This window comes from Stenella coeruleoalba, assembly GCF_951394435.1.
Source record: "Stenella coeruleoalba genome assembly, chromosome: 2".
Taxonomy (NCBI): domain Eukaryota; kingdom Metazoa; phylum Chordata; class Mammalia; order Artiodactyla; family Delphinidae; genus Stenella; species Stenella coeruleoalba.
This window is the reverse complement of record NC_137147.1, coordinates 101380795-101401282: the sequence shown is the minus strand read 5'-3', so window position 1 is coordinate 101401282 and position 20488 is coordinate 101380795. Positions and strand designations below refer to the sequence as shown.

Here is a 20488-nt window from a genome sequence, read left to right as displayed (position 1 = left end):
AATCTGAAAATAAAAATGCTCCTCAATTTTTCTGTGGCTTTTTACTGGTGTAAATTATTGCTAAATGGCAAAATCACAATAGAGTACAGTCCTTCTCCGGATGTGTTCTAGAAATTTAAAAATATACGCTGGCATTTCAGTAGAAATCTGTACAATGGTCCATATCAACGATAAATGCTACCGATTTTTAAGGCTAGTTAGAAAACTCAGTAGGACACACAGAATATAATGTTTCATCCCTTTGTGAATACAACTGTAGAGAAAATGAGGAAGATAAAATGATTCCCCATCCCCGTTACATAGTTCAGGACACACTGATCTAAAGAAATGGTGGCAGAAGTTTGTGGAAAAGTCTCCCAAGTAATCCAGCATCTTTGAACCATGCTGTAAAATATACGTGACAAAATATAACAGTTAAAGCTCCCCTGGATAACTGACGTCCAAAATAAACCTACTTTGAGCACTTAATAATCTTGTGAAATAGCTGGAGGTGGCAATTAGAAAGCTTACAGCACACATGTGGAATGAAATCTTGCAGATTCACAATAAACATTAACATACTACACAATATGGGAAACTATGGAGTAAAAAAAAGACCAACTCTCATACTTTGTTAAGCCCACAGGTTCCTGCTTTTCCTTTAATCCACAGGATCCCATCTCAAATGTCATTTTTAAATGGAAAAACTTTTTAAGATGTTCTGGTTTATGGTGTACATATTTATAGATGTATCTCTTCAAATGATGCAATTACTGGCAACAAGTAATTTTCTTCTTCAAATATTTGCAAGTGTGGGTTAAGCAGCGTTACGTGAATTGGAAGCCTGTAAAACTGTTCAGTGAATTCAGAAAGGACACTGTTTATTCACAGGAACTCTCCTCCACTCTAACTTTCCCATCCTAAAGAGTAGCTCAAAAGGTCAGTAGACCATCCCGACCCATGATAGAACAGGTATCACAAGGGTGGTACCTGGCACGTGTGTGACTTCTGTCCACTGTGGAGGGCAGAGCAGATGGACAGATGGGTGCCATCTTGGGCAGCGCTTTATTTGTAATTTTTAGATTTACCTGTAATCTTTAGAACGTTGTCAGTGCATTAGAGGGCTGCCAGTGAGTCCCAGCTTCAGTCTCAAACATTCGTTACTAATCTTGGCCTGGAAATAAAAGCAGAGCTTTGCTGGATTAAGTTGTTAACGATTCACTGATCCAAAGAGATTATTATGACAGTCAAACCAAATTTCCTGTTTGGGGAATAAGAAATGACATTGAACTACTCTCCGATGTAGCAGGAAAAAATCCTGTTGCCACAAGCTCTAAAGTGATGCATTGGAAAGTGTTTTCAAATGTTACTATTTTGTTGTACTTATGTTTTGATTTCTCTTTCCTTTGGCTTTCTCTCTTCTTAGCAGTCCCATTTACTTAGCTCAATATGCCCACCGAGCCCATAAAAAAACATCACATTGTATCTCTAAATTCAGTTGATAACATTATGTGTATATCCTAATATCTTAAGTCTGCGATTTTTTAATATTTATATTAAAATGTTAAAGCAAAAAAAAATGTCAAAGCAAAGCCTGATTTTATACTGTGTCGGTCTGCACTTGGTTTGTACTTATTTATTGTTTATGCCCCGTGCTGAGTATCATTTTTTCTTTTTTTAACATCTTTATTAGAGTATAATTGCTTTACAATGGTGTGTTAGTTTCTGCTTTATAACAAAGTGAATCAGCTATACATATACATATGTTCCCATATCTCTTCCCTCTTGCGTCTCCCTCCCACCTTCCCTATCCCACCCCTCTAGGTGGTCACAAACCACCAAGCTGATCTCCCTGTGCTATGCGGCTGCTTCCCACTAGCTATCTATTTTACATTTGGTAGTGTATATATGTCCATGCCACTCTCTCACTTTGTCCCAGTATCATTTTGAGCAGCCTACTCCTGGCATCATCAATGCAGCCTGCAAGAAGACTCAGTCCTGAGGTCAGATCATTAGAGGTGCTTTAATCCTTTAGACTATTTTTCAATACTGTTTACACCAGGGACTTTCTTGTACAAATCCTCTTTACTCAGACAAGAATAACACGGCAAGGAACTGTTTGTCTCTGATCTCTGCAAAGAAGGAGAGCAAACGGGAACCCTTAGGGGGTTTTCCATCTTTTAAACCTACCAGGAGGAGATTAATCAAAGATCTCTATGCTGCCTGATGTACAATCAGTTACTTAGCTGCAGCGCCACTGATCAAGCTATGGTGGAATCACAGGATCACAGCACCCACTGCAGTGCATGGCTGGAGCAGAAACAGAGCAGGTATGTGCTCACAAAGATATATCTGGACTGTTAGTTCACTACTTTCCGCCAACAGTTTCAAATACAATGCCTTGAGATTTTTGTCCTCATATAAGCCTCAGTTTAGAATCCTGAAAACCCATCATGTTCCCAGTCCATAGCTGGCCTTCCCTCCATAGAGATTCTCAGTCTCATCAGCATGGACTTGCTCATGATTTAACCAACGTTTCTACTGTATATTGTATGTACACAGAACCCTTTAATGGATGTGCGTTCAATGCCCATAAGTCACATGTGAAAAATAAGGGGTGTTGAGATTGATGATACAAAATGTTGAATTTGATGGCATTTTACTGAATTCACTACTGGCAACTCCTTCTGCTACTGGCATCTATGGTGCATGGGCAATAGGGTGAAAATCCCATGCCCCTTAAAAAAAATCTAAAACATCTGTGTTATGTTCGACAACCTTTTGGAAGCAATTCAGTCACTTGAGTCACCCAAGCATCTCTTGAATCAGAAAACACCTTTTGGGGATAGAAGTATTTTCTGTCCTGGAAGCAAATATATGACTGTAGATGGCCTCAGAATCCCTGCTTCCCAAGCCTCATCAGGTTTTCCTGATGCACGTCAGTCAAACAATCATGGATATTCTCTCCCTATCTACTTTCAGTACTCCTCAATCTTTCATTCAAAACTCATCTTCCATACACCTTAGTGGATACGCCAAGGCCATTCCCACTCGAATCCTCTACTCCACAGTTTATGATTCAAATTGAATACACAAGATGGTCTGTTTTCAACAGATTTCAGAGTGGAACCAATAGACTTTCATCCACAATCGTAATATCTCATAAACCTTTCAACAGCTGCTAGGAGGCAGGGAAATAAGCTTGCCATGGGATCCACACATAAAAGCGTAGAAAGAAAGGTACAGTATTAAAGAATGAAAACACACACACACAGAGACAAGAACTAATTGGAAAATCATGAGCAGTAGTTCACTCAAATCTGTGCATCTGTAATTTCCTCTAAATGGCTCTTTTCCTAGGCAACAATTTGTGCATAAGGAATTCATTTTTAAAATCACAGAACTTTATTTTGGGGGTGTTCACACTTTGAGAAACTACCTAAAGCAGTGAGATCATAAAAAAAAAATTTATTCTGAAGCTGTCGATCTGAACGCAATTATGGCACATATGCATGAAGCAGCAAACAAATCAAGCCAGAACTTAAAACCCTCCCAAGGTTTTGATACACAAATTACACAATGACGAGGAATACTCTGATTGGACTACTGTCTTTCTTCTAGAAGATGGGAGAAACTGAAGGCAATGTCTGTATGGCAACTTACTTATATTATGAATGAAACAAAGGAGGTTTTGAGCAAAGCATCTCTGCCTCTGTCAGGCTGTGTAGGAAGCATATTGACCACTGAGGATGGTTTCAATTTAAGAAAAACGAGACACCAAAACCAAAAAAACACAAAACACTGGGCCTAGTTGCATTTGTCTTATGACATGAATAGCTGATAGATGACTGGAAACCAAATGAGCCCAGAAATGCTCTTTGTAAGTCCCCTCTTCATTTACCTGATATATATATATATATATATATATAATATTTAATATACACAGTGCATACATGTGTACAGCTGACCCCTGAGCAACAGGGGCGTTCGGGGCGCCAACCCCTCGCAGGGGAAAACCCAAGCATAACTCTGCAGTGGCCCGCGCGTCCACTGTCCCTGCCCGCGGATCAGGCAGTGCCACCACAGTCCGTGTTTACTGTAAGTGGACCCACACACTTCCACCCGAGCTGCTCAGGTCACCCGCACACACACACCTTGACACGGACGCCGGCGGAGGAGGGGAGCACGGTGCCCGCCCGCCCGGCCCCGCGAAGGGTTCAGCTTCCACTGCGCTCGCCCCTGAGGGGCAGCTGTCACCAAAACTCCAGACCTCTCTCCCAGGAACACCTGGCTCCTGCGTCCGGGAGGTGGTGGCCGCTGAAGGACTCATTCTCCATTGGTCACACTCCTCTGGGAAACTGGGACATGAGCTCGAGGCCACCACAAGCAGACAGCGGCCACGAACCCGGGCCAGACGAAACCCTTTCGTCTAACCTCCGCCACGTCGTAAACGGGGCTCAGCCGTAAACCTAGGGTTCAGACGTAAACCCCCCAAGTCGTAAATCGGGCCCAGGCGTAAACCTGGGGTCCAGACGTAAACCCCCCAGCCGTAAAACACCAAGTGGTAAACCCGGCCCAGATGTTAAACTGGGTTCCGGAAGTAAACCCTCAGACGTAAACCCCCCAAGTCTTAAACCTGGGGCACAGACGTAAACCTGGATTGAAGCTGTCACCTAGGCCTCAGACGCCAGCTGAATCCCGTGACGCTGAGCAGAGGAAGCGAGCGCCCAGCGCCCTGCATGACTCAGAGCCGACGCCCGGCCCTCAGGCGACTGCACCTGACCTGGAAGCCCTGACACGAGGCCAGCCCCTCCGGTGCCTCCGGGACCGAGGAGAGGAGCCCCGGACAGGACGCCCTGCCCTCAGGCGACGCCGTAACAGAACGGCTGATCGAGGTGAGTGTGTGCGTCTCAGGCGGGTCTCCCAGCTGGGCAAGGCGGGTGCGGCCCTGGTTGCCGGTCTCCTCGGGTCCAGACTGGGGTTGGGGGCGGGGGTCGCCGCAACACCGCCGCCTCCTGCCCTCGGGCCGCTCATCCTGGCGCCTGCGAGGCCTCAGCCGCGCCCGGCTGTTACCCTGGCTGGTCCACGGGGCCGCGGGTCGGGGTCCTCCTGCAGGGCAGGCGGCACCGGAACCTCCAGGTGACCATTTCGTGGTGTTTCTGGATTTTTGGTCTTGAAGATTGTGTGTATATGTGCGTGTGTGTATGTGTGTGAGATCTAGCTTTCCTACTGTGTTTTTTTGAATTATGAAATATACTTCAGAGGATATTGTTTAATCTGAGTTTACATCGCATTTTCTGCTAGTTCTTTTATGATTTTGTTTATTTAGCATATACTTTGCTTCTCAACTCAGAACTATTTTGACTTAAGATATGAATTATCCTAATTTATTTTTTTCCAATTGGCTATATGACAATAGTTACTGAATTATTGATCATTTTCCCCTGATTTATCTGTTTGAGTCTCTGTTGACAGTTAACTTTGGGTATATACGTAGCAGTGGAACAGCAGGGTCATCTTATAATTATTCGGCGTTTCACGTTTTGAGGAGCTGCTGCAGTTTTCCACAGTGGCTATACTATTTTACGTTCCCACCAGCAATGTATGAAGGTTCCAGTTTCTCCACATCCTCACAAACACATTATTTGACACTTATTTTCTTATACCTTCATTTATTTTTGTTGTTAAAGCTGTGAGTGGGTGTGAAGTGGTATATCATTGTGGCTTTGAATTGCATTTCTGTAATTAATTATATCGAGCATCTTTTAATGTATTTATTGGCCATTTGTATATCTTTGGATAAATGCTTATTGAACTCCTTTTACTATATTTTAATTGGGTCATCTACCTTTTTGTTATGGAATTATAAGCATTCTTTATATATTTTGAATGCAAATTCCTTTTACATATCCTATTTGCAAAAATATTCTCCTGTTTTGTGATTGTCTTTTCACTTTTCTTGTCATGTCCTTTAAAGCACAAAGGTTTTCCGTTTTGAAGTCCAATTTATTTTTTCTTTTGTTACTTTTGCTTTGGATATGCTATCTAAGAATTCATTCGCAAATCTAAGGTCATGAAGATTTACTCCTAAGTTTCTTGCGCAAAAGTATATTTAGGTTATATTTAGGTTATGGATCTATTTTAAGATAATTTTTGTATATGGTGGACGTAGGGGGCCCACTGTCATTCTTTTGTATGTGGATATCCATTCACCTGAGCACTATTTATTAAAGATATTATTCATACCCATTGATTGGTATTGCCATCCTTGCCAAAAGTCAGTTGGCCATGGATGTATGGGTTTATTTTTGAATTCTCAAATCTATTTCATTGGACTACAATGTCTATTCTTATGGCAATACCATACCATTTTTTATTACTGTAGCCAGCCTTTCATTAATTTCCAGAGTTCTGAAAGCATTGATTATGAGAATTTTTGCCACTTTTTGTTGCTTTTATGGAGATGCAAATTTTCAGAGGTTTTTATAATCCCGTCTTCTTGGATGACCAGTAGCTTGTGTTATTTTTTGCATATATATGCAAAATTGTTAGATATTCATTGTGTATTTCAAACTTTATCATTATAAAGGCATTCACCTCTCTCTCTCATTTTCTCTTTCTGTCCTTAAATAAAAATTTATCTGATATTCAAGTTGTAGCTCTGGCCTTTTGTTGTTGTTGTTGGTTGCAATGTTTTGTGATGTCATTTATCATCATTTTAATTTTGAACTTGGAAATTAACCGTAATTGGAGACATTCCATCCTATTTGTAAAAAAATTTATTTTGCAGTATAATATACATAGAAGTGCAAATATCCTAGAAGTATGCCTTTCGAAGATCTTTCACAATCTTGACACACTTGTGTAAATAGCATCCAGCTCAAGGAAAATAACATTACCCAACCCTCAAAAATCTGCTCACATTTCCTTTCAGTTGTTTCCATTCTTTAAGGGTAACCTTTACCTTGACATCTAATAGTATAGGTTAGTTTTGTCTGTTTTTTTTTATACTGTATGTAAATTATATAATCACTCTGTTTTTCTTTTGTGTGACTTATTTTGCTAAACTTTATGTTTGGATGTTTATTTCATCACTGTTTGTTGTTGTAGAACATTTATTTGTATTATGAATATTATTCCATTAAGTAAATATACCATGATTATCCAGTCTTCTGTTGAAGGGCACTTGAATAGTTGACATTTTATGGATACGAGGAATAGTGCTGCTAGCAACATGCTGGTCTGTCTCATGGTGCATATATGTTTGGGTACATATTTATTAAGTGTAATCTAAGAATGAGGTTGCTGTGTATGTTCAGTTTTAGTAGGCACGGAAAAAGAGTTTTCCAGCTTTATTCGTATGCTTTCAGTTCATTCGTATGCTCTATAATACTAAGCATTCCAGTGTTTCCAGGTCATTCGTATGCTCTGTAATACTGAGTATTTTAATCTTTTTATAAATTTTGGCCACTCTGGTGAATGTCGTTATGTTTTATTGTGTTTTTCATTTGCAATCCTTTGACTGTTAATCAAGCTGAGTGCCTTTCATGTGCTTATTTGTCATTTGCATATATCTTTTTAAATTGCCTTTATGTCTTTTGCCCAGTATACTACTGAATTTTCTGTTTCCCGTAGTGATTTGTAGGAATTCTTTACGTATTGTGGATGCGAGAGAGTCTTTTTTTGGTTGTATATATGCATTAAAATATCTTTTCATACTTTGGGTTTTTATTATGTTTTAATAAACAAAACTACTTAACTTTGAAATAGTCCAACTTATCATTTTTCTTTGTTAGTATTATTTTTCTGTTTTAGGAGATATTTGCCAAAACCAAGATCATTCATGTATTGTCCTCCATTTTTGTTAAAGCATGATTTTTTTTCCAACACAAATCAGCAGTCCATTGATTTTTGTTTATAAGGTAAGATAAGAATTGAATTTTTTTTATAGTGTAAGGTAGGGATTTAGCTTTTTTTTTTTTTTTTTTTGGGGTCTCTATGGGTATCTCATCGTGGTGAGAAAATTCTGAGATGCCCTCTGAGATTCTGGCCCTTGGTATCTAGTATAGTCTCCCCTAGAGTATATGATTGATTAGGCTACTTTTGTTGTAGAACAAAGGTAAAGTGATTTTTCGAGTAATAAATTTGGATTGATTTAAGCCAGTACATGTGTAATCATTTTTTTAAGGTGCCATAGAAGAATAATGTACTAGTTGATACAAAACTACTTATTGAAAAATGCACCATTTTCCCCACTGCATTGTAGGGTCACCTTGGCCATCAACCACATCTAGCTGTGTCTATTTCAGGATTCACTGTTGAGTTTCATTGGCTTCTTCGTCAGTGCTTTTGTTGTTGCCACATTATCTCTTTATAATAAACCTTGGTATCTGGTTGTGTTAAGAGTTTCAGGTTTGTTAATCTGCTTTCAGATGTCCTTGGCAGTTCTTGGTCCTTTGTGTTTCTGAATGGATTCTAGAATAAGACTGGAATATTTTGAAAAATAAATGTAGGAATTTTGATAGGGATTGCATTGAATCTACAGAAATACTTATAATTCTGTATTTTACTCATAGTTCCTTATTTTATGTAGTAAAAATTGATTCACACTATGAGTAAGAATGCAATAGATATATTTCTATTCCCTTTGTATTCCTCTCTTTATTTACTACCTAATTTTAGTATGTAAAAACTTTTTTCTTACTCTTTACCTTTATGCTCATATTTAATATATCTTTAATTCACACCATTCATCTCCTTGATGTAAAAGTTGAAATCCGTATGTTTATACTATCTTCCACTTTCTTATGTCTTTCCTCAAAATTTTTGTTTTATTTCTGCATTATTATGGCCTATGACACAAACATTCTGTTCTTTACTCATAAATAACATATTTGTTTTAGTTTGCGCTAAAGTAAAATAAATTCCATGACATTTGTCATATTTTAAGAGCAGTTTTTCCAGTCATCTTTTGATTAGTTGAATTTTGTCCTCCATTTTTTTTTTTTTTTAAGGAAGGACTTATAGGTTACAGTTTGGCTGTTTATAAAATTCTTAGTTCACACTTTCCCTCCGTACTTTGTATTGGAGCTCCTCTGTCTCCTAGGATTTTATTTTGCTATGGAGAAATTTGAGGACAGACTGAGTTTTACTTCTTACTGTCACCACCTTCGTATGACTTTTGTCTGTCGTCTTTGCTGAGCTTTGCAGGTGTACTCAGATATTCTGGATGGTGATGGCAGTTGTCTTTACCTTTTATTAAATCAAGATTTTGCAGTTCTGATTTTCTTTGTTACTTTGCAGTAATACCCGAGTCGAGAAATTGAAAATACTACTGCACTCCATCACTTGTAAGCCAAGAAGTGTCTCTGCTATACTGCTTCCCTGGTTTGATCCCATAGGTTATAAATGTGTCTTTACAGATATATTTCATCTTTCTTCTAGTAGGTTTATAATTTTATACTTGAATCAGCAAAATAGATAGCATCTCATAGTGGTTAAGTCAGAGAATGTTCTTCTCACCATTTACTAAGCCTCTTATTTAGATGTGACAATTTCCCTTGGTTAATATTAATTAAAGCAACAGCAGCAGCAGCTGACAAGTATTTAGTCAGTACGTACGGAACAGTGTACTAACCACTTTTCATATGGATCGTCATATTTAATTCTCACAACAGCACTGTGCTTCGGTAACTACTAAGGTCTAGTGAGGTAAAGTAACTTAAGAGCAGTTACTCAGTTGGCAAGTAATGGAGCAGTGATGGGACCCTGTGTTTTCTGACGTCAGAGTCTTCACTACCTTTTCACAGGTGCTACTCAGCTGGCACACACTTTGTTTTTCATGTCAAAATTCAGCGTTGTTTTCTGAGACACTCCAAATCATGTGGAATGCTAGTGCATCTTTGAAAGCCTGGTATCATCTTTTTAGAGGAGTCTAATACCTGCTGTACAGTTTCAGGGCTGAGAATATCCTTCTCTTTATTTCTCATCTATTCCAACTCCCTCTTTTGTAGAAATAGAGAAAATAGTGAAAACTGGAAGGGTCTAAAAGGTCACCTTTAGAATTTGAGAATTCAGAGGTCTATTTAAAGTGGTATGGAGCTTGAGATAATAGCTGTGTGATTATGGGAAGTTATTTAACACATCTGAAAATTACTTTCCTCAAAAACTGGAATGGGGACTCCTATGGTGTTTTTTGCTCGAATCTAGGTACCTATCACCTGCAACCTACTCTACACACATCACTAGAAGTGACATTATCAAAGCTATCCTTAGCTAGGGAATCACAGTTCCTAGCTGTCTATGTTCTCTCAAATGTTTCTTTCAAGTGGTTAAGTGTTTTCTTAACCTGTTTTGGTTTTATATTATGATAGACTTGGATTCTATTTCCTTTTCTGGAATGGTAGGTGACAGTAATTAGTATATTCTTCATAGAGTTATTGTGAGGATTATATAAAATAATCTCTGTGAAAGAGGATTACTATTTACTCCTTGATTATATAAAGGGGTAATACAATTATATGATAAAGCAATGTCAGGTCATGTGATAATTCTTATGAATGATTAGTTTCCTTTCACAAGTGGAATTACCAAATCATAATAGTAGTCTCCATTCCGGTATGTGATAAAAACTTCAGAATGGGAAGACGGGGAACTAATGTGGAAATCCAGTATTTGAACATCATCATCAATGGCAACCAAAAACTTCTTAGCTTCGTTATTTGCCTAATTGATTTAATTGAGAAAGGACAAATACTGAAATATACCTAAACAACTATTTAGTGATAAAGTCAGTGAAGGAATGAAAGTTCATTCCAAGTAAAAGAAACAAAAGACTAATTTAATCAAGGTTTTGATTAATGATACCGGAAAATATTCTAGTAAAAGTTTCTACGCACAAGGAGTTAAAGGTTTCAGAACGACTGTTCTCTACCCACACGTTGTCTGAGAATCACGTCTCATGAGAATCATTTCTTCAGATGTAATCAATAGACTGTTGCACATTGTGCCCTAAACTACTTGGAAATTACAGTCACCTCATGAAGCAGTGCAGTTGTCTGCATAGAAATATTTATATTTATAGTGGAATTGGTACATGATTTCCATAGTGATAAAATGCAGTTATTTGAACTCCATTCTTCAGAAATGGCAGTGTTTAAAACTATGTATATTCCTACTGGTTACAAGGTGTTCTATCTCAATGGCTAGTCATTTGTAGGACCGTACACCCCACCTCTCAGCAATGTGATGCTGGATTTGAATTGAGAACTGGAAATGGCAGAAGTTGTTTGGTGTGGCTCCTCCTGAGGGACACTCCAAGACTCCAATACCATCCAAACATTCTTGCAGGAATAAACCAAAGACTGAGGCTAACCCTACACAACTTTTGGCAGTTTCCACATGGCTGTGGAGAACACAGCAATGAGAACTTATTCCTACAGTGTATTGTCGTATCAGCAGAAACATTTCTCCAGTGCTTCTTGCTGAAAATCTTACCATTTATATATGATCAGAATGACTCAGTTATTATGATCAGCCAGAACACATCTTTCATTTCACCTAGTCAATAGAAGTTCAAAGGAAAAAGCCTTTCAAACAAACAAACAAAACAGCTAAAAATTAATGGTGAGCAAGAAAAGCTATAAAAAGGGCTAGAAGACTAAAGATAGGGACAGTTTAATGTAACGGCAGATTTTGTGTTCATGAACCACCTGGAATTACTCTGAAATGTTTTACCATGAAAGAGAACATTATTTAAATAATATTAACCAAATACTTAAATGTGTAAAGGAGAGATTTAGGCTGTATTAATATGTAAGGTGGCAAATATCTCTGAGAACACTTTGACTGGCTTCATGTTAAATCTGTCCAATATTATTCAGCCCCATACTGTACACTTGAGAGTTATGAGACCTTGATAGTGGAACTCCTCGATTCTGTGAAACTCCATTAATCTGTAAAGTGTTCTAGGATCCTCCTATAAGGCACACCTAGGTGATGACTATCTTAGCACTCATCATATATTAACATATATAATCTCCTATGGTTCTCTCTATGGAGAACCCTGACTATTACAGTTGGGAATAGTGGGAGGATGAATTGAGAAAAATATCATACTTTTCAGGAAAGCATGAAGGCTCACGGGAGGTGTGTGATCATGGTTTTTTAAAGTGAATCATAGATTTGTAGTTTTCTCACCTGCATTAGTGTTGCCTAGGTTTAGAATAAGATTTTGAAACTGTTTAAAAAAATTTTTTCTAGGTATCCTGGCAAAAGGAGGCAGGAGCAAAAGAGTTGAACATGTATGAAAAGGAAAGTTAATCATAGTCCATTCAGTCTAGTATAAAACTGGGAAAATTGTTACAATCATTTGAAGACCCAAGAAAATGATAAAAGACAGACTATCAATTGAGAATTGTTTACTCATGAGAAACTGCTACCATATTGGGGAAGGATAATAAACCTGACTTGGTGTCTAGGAGCACTCAAGAGCTTCCACCTAACCTTGGGCAAAATTAAAGACAGCTTCTTTGTGGCTGGCAGAGAAAACTAAGCAGCTTTGCCAGCAAGAGGTATCAGACTCTATTTGGGTGAGAAGCAAAACCCCAAAGCATTTATTTGTCTAAGGTGGAGGACTTGATACAGGGTGAGACTCTCCACAGCTTTACCAGCTGGTGTTGACAGACTCAGTTCAGGCATACAGCAGATACCCACAGCTTTCCTGGATGGTTTCTAAGGTCTTGAGTGGGAGCTGACAGCAGATCCTCTAGAAATGTAACTGAGAGGTCTTGTCAGAGAGAGAACCATGCAAGGGCTGAGATGAACCTTTAAGTGAGTCCCTCAGTCCACACACAGCACAGGTGGCAGAGGGTAGAAACATGCAAGCTCAGGGTGTCTAAGCATAACTGCCCAAATCATTAGATAACCATAAATTGCACCACAAGGGCGGCCTGCAGGGAGCTAGGGAAAAGAAGAATGGAAAAGCCAAGACACCACATCATATACCAGGAGCTGTACTCATGGGCCAGAGCAGACATTTTATTTTATTTTATTTTAATAAATTTATTTATTTATTTATTTTTGGCTGCGTTGGGTCTTCATTGCTGTGCATGGGCATTCTCTAGTTGCAGAGAGTGGGGGTGGGGGCTACTCTTCGTTGCGGTGCACGGGCTTCTCATTGCAGTAGCTTCTCGTTGCAGAGCACGGGCTCTAGGTGCCCGGGCTTCAGTAGTTGTGGCTCGTGGGCTCTAGAGTGCATGCTCAGTAGTTGTGGCACACGGGCTTAGTTGCTCCGCAGCATGTGCGATCTTCCCGGACCTGGGATCGAACCGGCGTCCCCTGCATTGTCAGGCTGATTCTTAACCACTGCGCCACCAAGGAAGTCCCCAGACCAGATATTTTAGTTTAAGTCAAGGCATATTCCTAAAGTAAGGAAGCAACAACCCTCAGAAAAATAAAACAGAATACCACGTTGTCTGATACATTATTTATAATGTCAGGTTCTCAACCCAAATTCTTAGATATGCAAAGAAGCAGAAATGTGTGATTATAATTAAGAAAAATATCAGCCACTAGAAACTGAAACCAAGTGGACACAGTTGTTGGGTTTAGCAGACAAAAACTTGAAAGCAGATGCTGCACAAATGGTCAAGTAACTGAATGAAAATATGTTTAAATGACTAAAGCAATGTATGCTGATAGGTAATAAACCATTAGGAAGAAAAAAAAGAAATAGAATCTATTAAAAAGGAAACATGTTAATTCGGAGCTAAAATTTAAAGTGACTTAAATGATAAGTTAATGAATTGGGCTCAACAATAGATTTGAGTTAGCAGAAGAATCAGTGAATTTGAGGATATGTAAATAAAAATTATATAACTCAAAGAATAGTATGAAAAATATTGATGGAAATATGGATGGGAAATGTCAAGCATTTAAAAATATGTATAAATGACAAACTAGAAAAGAAAGATAAGAGGCAGAAAAAGTATTTGAAGAAATAATGACCAAAATTTTCCAAATTTGGTTTAAAATATTACTTTAAACATCAAAGATGCTCAATGGACCTCAAGTAGTATAAGCACAAAGGGAACCACACCTAGATTCATCATAGTCAAATGGCTGAAAGACAAGGCTGAAGACAAAATCTTAAGAGCAACAAGAGAGAAAGGACACATTATATTTTGGGGACAGCAAGAAGATTAGCACTGATTTCTCATCATCAAAATGGAGACCAGCAGGCAGCAGAGATACTTATTCAAAATCCTGAAAGAAAAAATTAAAATATTCAAGATGTTTATATTTTGTGAAACTACCATCAAACACGAAGATGAAATTAAGGCATTTTAACATAAATAAAACCTGAATGAATCCATTTCTAGCAGGCCTACATTACAGAAAAAACTAACAATGAATATATCAGGACAAGTGAGAGTGGTGGAGCTGCATGAATGTAAATAGAATGATCATAGTAGACATTACTGACTGATGACATTCAAAAAACAGATGGAAATGAGTAAGGGATTGAGCCATAGAAATATCCAGAGTGGGGTGTGGGTTCAACATTTGAAAATCAATCAATCTAATAAACTACATTAACAGAATAAAGAAAAAACCACATACGATTGTCTCAAGGCAGAGAAACCATTTGACAGAACCCAACATATTTTCATGACAAAAACACTCAACAAACTAGAAATGAAAGAAAAATACTTCAAAATAATAAAGGTCATATATGAAAAACTTACAGCTAATTTTATACTCGAAAACTGAAAAACTTTTCTTCTAAGATCAGGAAGAAGACAAGGATACCTTCTTTAACCACTTCTAATCAACATAGTATTGGAAGTTCTGGCCACAGTAATTTGGGAAAAAAGAGAAATAACCAAGTAAGAAAGAAGAAAGAAAAATTATCTCTTTTTGTGGATGATATAACCTTGTATGTAAAATACACTGAGGATTACACACACACACACACACACACACACACCCCTGTTAGAACTATTAAAGGAATTGCAGGCTGTCGGCATACAAAATTACACACAAAATCGGTTGTGTTTCTACATGCTAATTAATTTATGGTCACATAAAAAAGAATAAAATCCTTAGGAATAAATTTAACCAAGGAGGTAAAAGACTTGTATGCTGAAAACTGTAAAATGTAGCTGAAAGAAATTTGAAAAAGACACAAAGATATGTAAAGGCATCTGGCATGAATTGGAGGATTTAATATTTTTAAGATGTTAATACTATCCAGAATGATCTATAGATTCAGTACAATCCCTATCAAAATCCCAATGACATTTTTGCAGAAAAAGGAAAAAATCATCCTTAAATTCACTTGAAATGTCAAGGAACCTCAAATAGCCAAACCAATCTTGAAGAAGAAGAAAGAAGTTGGAGGTCTCACGGTTCCTAATTTCAAAACTTAATACAAAGCTATAGTAATCAAAACAGTGTTTTACTGGCAGAAAGAAAGACATATAGACCAATGAAATAGAATAGAGAGCCGAGAAATAAACCCTCACATACATGGTCAAATGATTTTTGACAAGGGTGCCAAGACTATTCAAAGGGGAAAGGATGATCTTTTCAACAGATGGTGCTATAAAAATTGGATAGCCACATGCAGAAGAATTAAGTTTGACTCATATACAAAAGTTAATTCAAAATGGATGAAAGACCTAAACATAAGAGCTAAAACTATAAGATCTTAGAAAGAAGCATAGGGGAAAAATCTTCCTGACACTGGATTTGGTAATAAATTCTTATACATTATACAGGAAACTCAGACAACAAAAGAAAAAATAGAGAAACTGGACTTTTTTAAAATTAAAAACTTTTGAGCATCAAGAAACATGATAAGCCAAATGAAAAGACAGCCCACAGGAGAGAAAATATTTACAAATCATATATCTGATGGGATTAATATTCAGAATAAATAACTCCTACAGCTCAACAACAACAGCAAAAATCAAGCAACCTAATTCAGAAATGAGTAAAAGACTTGAATAGACATTTCTCCAAAGAACAAATGGCCAATAAACACATGAAAAGTTGTTCAGCATCACTAATCATTAGGGAAATGCAAATCAAAACCACCATGAGATACCGCTTAGCAACTGTAAGATGACTTTTGCACACAACCCTCCCCCACCAAAACCATAAAATAATAAGTATTGGTGAGGATATGGAGAAGTACGAACCCTTGTGTATTCCTGTTAGGAATGTAAAATGGTGCAGCCACTGTAGAAAACAGTATGGCTGTTTCTCAAAAAATTAAACATTGAATTACCTTAAGATCCAGCAATTATGCTTCTGTGTCTATACCCAGAATCCTGAAAGCAGATTTTCAAACAGGTATTTCTACACCAGTGTTTATAGCAGCATTATTTACAGTAGCCAAAAGATGGAAGCAACCCAAGTGTCCATCAGTAGATGAATGGATAAACAACATGTTATATATACCTACAATGGAATATTATTCAGCTTTAAAAAAAGAATGAAATTCTGCCACATGCTATAATATGAATGAATCTTGAGGACACTATGATAAGTGAAATAAGCCAAAAGCAATAGGCAAATATTATGTGATTCCACTTCTTAGAGGTAGCTGAAATAGTCAAATTCATAAAGATAGAAAGTAACAGAGTGGTTGCCAGGGTAGGTGGGGGGCTTGGAGGGCAGGGATCAGCCTGGGAGCTCAGCAGGGTCCCCGTGCCCAAGTGGGCAGGGCAGTCGCCCCCTGCTCCTCTCCTGCTGCTCCTGGAAGGCCCCTCTCGCCTGCCTCTCCTGATCTCCCTGACCTCAGGGGCGCCGATCCTGTCTGGCCTCCATTTCTCCTCCCCCACTCAGTCCCCCCACGTCCTACCTGTTGGAAGTTCCACCTGTCTCCTTGGTCATCAGGTTTTCTACCAGTGGCCGGCAGGTGCCCTAGTTGTGGGAGACGCTAACTAGGAGTCTTCTGACACTGCCATCTTGACTCTCAGTCTGTACCACATCTCCTTTTCCCATCCTTGTTTTAAAGATACGTCTTTACGAGTATCTTTATTATTCCTGGTCCTTCATATTTCCATATATATTTCTTATTTAGATGGTCATTTAAAGGACAAACAAATGCTGGAACTTATTATGGGGAATTACATTGAATTTATGAGTTAATTTGTGAAGAATTCACATTTTTTTCAGTTTGCCTACTAATCTGTGAAAACACTGTATCCTTCTTTTAATTTATATGTCCTTTAATTATTTTCAATCACATTTATAGATTTTGGTATAAAATTCTTGACTATCTTTTTCTATATACTCATGGGTATTAAATATTTAGGTAATATTTTACATGTTATTTAAAGTTTCAGTTTCTCTTCATTTATATTATTTAAATTTGATTATTTTATATTAAATTTTATACATTTTCTGTACCTTCTACTGAACTTTTTAAGTGCAGAACCATATAGACTGTGGATAATTAGAGTTTTATTTCTATGTTTTAAAGGCTTATATATTCCATTATTAGTTTGTGCCTTATTGGATGGGCTAACAGTTCAATAATACACAAAATAAATGTGGTGAGAGAGGCATCCTGGTCTCAGTTTCAGAGAGAAAGCTTTCAACATTCCTCTATTAAATATGTTATTTCCCTTGAGTGTTTTGTACATATTCTTCCTTTATCAGACTAAGGAAGTGTAATTTGATTTTTAGATTGGTGATTTTTTTATTATGAATAGCTTTTCAATTATATCAATTTCATGTTCTTGTGCATATGTATGTAATATATATATGAGGTTAGCTTTTAATATTCCTTTATTACCATGTCTCTATTAAGATTTGGTATCAAATTTTTGCCAGTATGTAAAACTGTTTAGAATGTATTTAACAATTGTCTATTTTCTGGGCAATTCTGTGAAATATTGGCACAATTCTTTCACTAAGTATTTGGTAAAATTCACAAGTATAGTGTCTGAAGTCTAGAATTTTTCTTTGTGGGAATATAATTTTAATAATTCAATTTATTTAAAATTATATGATGATTTAGATTTCTGTCTCTATTTGGTCAGGCTTTATGAGTTATATTAATACTTTTGTAAGGGTTAATCTATTTTTACTCCAGAATCATTGCCATTTTCTCTAATACGTTGTTATTATCTCTCTTTTTTTTTTTTTTTTGACCACGTTCCAAAGCTTGTAGGATCTTAGTTTGGCAACCAGGGATCAAACCGCTGTCCCCTGCAGTGGAAGCAGGGAGTCTTAACCACTGGACTGCCGGGGAAGTCCCTGTTGTTATTATCTTTGTTGACATTTTTGAGATTAATAATGATGTACATCGTCATTTCTGATATAGTTTCTATTTTCTGTCTTTTTTCTTGATCAGTGTTCCCAGGGGTTTATCAGTTTTATTAATTTTTTTCAAAGAGCTAATTCTAGATTTCATTGACATGAAATGAACATGTTAGAACATGTTCTAAACATGGTTAGAGCATGTTTGTAGGACACTTCATTGGTTTCTATCCTTATCTTTTATACTTCATTGTTTTCATTTTTTCTTGAAAATTAATTACATAAATACTTATCTAAAGTTTAAAAAGAACAATAAATTAACTTTAAAGCTTCATATTAAAATTTTGGAAAAGCCAGTTTTCAGTTCATAATATTTTTAATACCCTTCATACTTATTCTTTACCCTGTGGGTAATTTAGAAGTAATCTCCTTAATTTCTGAATTTATGGTGTTGTTGTAGAAGTATTGCATGATTTACAGAGTGTTCAGAAAAATATACTCTGTAAGATTTTAAACCTTTGAAGTGTGTTGACTGTTAATCTGACATTATTGGAAGCAAAAAATTCTCATAATACCTTTGCAGATGATTTATTCATTAAAGAATATATGCAGTAAATATATAGGAATAAACATTAAAAAAATCTCTGGTGTCTAAATGTTTGCAAATATTATAGAGATAGGAAATAAGTAAACCTATAGACATTAAATAACTGAAAAATTATGAGTGGTAAAGTAATGGTTGAGTGTTTTGAGTATGTAGGATAAATGCGAGTATTTTACAAATGGCTGAAATCTAATTTTTTTCTGTCATTAAAGTATATATATTCAATCAAGGCTGAACTCTTTGGAATTTGTTGTGCAGGCATGGGCCATGTCTTTTAAATAGATCGACTACGTAATGCTTTTCAAAAGTGTAAAGAATAGCTCATAGCATTAGTAGAAAACACTCTTTTGTTGTGATTAGATTTTATTATGTTAAAGTAAACATTGATCCCTTCATTTCTGATTATAGCCTAGAGAAATTTGGTAGGCAGCAGGTTATTCTAGACCCATTCTAAGAATCAGGAGAGCAGGGATGAGAATGTGATAGTGCAAGGCAATTTGGGAGATAGTGATCATGAAATCTTACATTTCAGGATTCTAATGGAGGAGGAGAAGGAGAGTAACAGGAAGGAAAACAGACATCAGGAGGTGAGATTTTATGTTTGCTCACCCCTCTATATTTTACCTGGTGGACTAGTTGAAAATAAATCATGAAACAATTGGGCTATTTTCCTTATTTCTCTATATTACGAAAAATCATTTGTTTCTTCTTAGTCCTAATTTATTTTATACTTTATAAACAGTGTGATACAAAAGCCCAACTATTGGAAGAAAAGATTAATTGAACAGTATAAAAGAAGGAAACCATTGTAAAAACTTAAAATAATAATTCAATCTAATGAAGTTTATTGAGTTTAAAGTGGTATGCAGATGGGAAGTGGAACACTGGTCATTTGAAACTGTCTCACTCCAGAAACTAGACACAGTCTTTTTATTAAGTGTACTGCTTTGGTCTTAGTCATCACTGCATACCTTAACTGCGTCTGGACAGTAGGAAATGTAGTAATTCTTAGAGGGCAGTGAGAAGATGCTGAATATGGTGGGAAGTACAGTGGGCATGAAAATAACTTTCTGATAATGGAGGTAGAAGGGAATGATCTAGGTTTTTTGTTTATTTGTTTGGGGTTTTTTTTGGCATTTTGTCTAAAGATTTTACAAAGGAGAGCAGGAACATGGATATTTGGATAAAAGGGGGGGAAATGAGATTCCATTTAATTAGCTCAGACATGTTCCAAATATCGTGAGTCTCCTTAGGGTTCCTTAGACTCTTCTTATTCCATGAAAATATATTCACTGTTTTGTCACAACTCCCAAAACAGATGACATTTTACCATGCATTTGTCAGAATACTTCATTGAAATACAGAAAAAATGATTGCATTGCACAAAACATGGAGATCCTCACTTTAATTCTCTTGAAACATCTCTGATGGTCCCTGAAGTTACTCTTCAGTTGCCAGTGGCATTACTTCTTTCTCTTTATTTCACATGGCATTTAAGTTGTCCAGTGTTGTCAAGCGTTAAGTTAGCTCTGGCCATTCAGGAGGAAAAATCCAGTAATTAGCAGAATCTAAATATTCCCATATTAGAAAGCATTATAAGACTCTGTGTTTTGCTGTCTCATGGCCCTG

General features: G+C 37.0%; 2 protein-coding genes across 5 annotated transcripts in view; one reads left to right on the top strand and one right to left on the bottom strand.

Annotated features, from left to right (window-relative positions):
* ADARB2 (adenosine deaminase RNA specific B2 (inactive)) overlaps positions 1–4354 on the bottom strand; it is a gene marked incomplete at its 3' end in the record, with an annotated part of 507602 nt that extends 503248 nt beyond the window's left edge. Inside the window, exons 1-2 of the mRNA XM_079912623.1 lie at positions 4134–4354; positions 1068–1153 (exon numbers count right to left, since the gene is read on the bottom strand). The remainder of the gene's footprint in view (positions 1–1067; positions 1154–4133) is intronic.
* A 172-nt stretch (positions 4355–4526) lies between these two features.
* The window catches only part of LOC307181555 (uncharacterized protein), a 312309-nt gene continuing 296347 nt past the window's right edge, over positions 4527–20488 (top strand). For all 4 annotated transcript variants that reach the window (XR_013826947.1, XR_013826948.1, XM_079912082.1 and 1 more), the window contains exon 1: positions 4527–4874. The gene's annotated coding sequence lies outside the window, so the exon portion shown is untranslated. The remainder of the gene's footprint in view (positions 4875–20488) is intronic.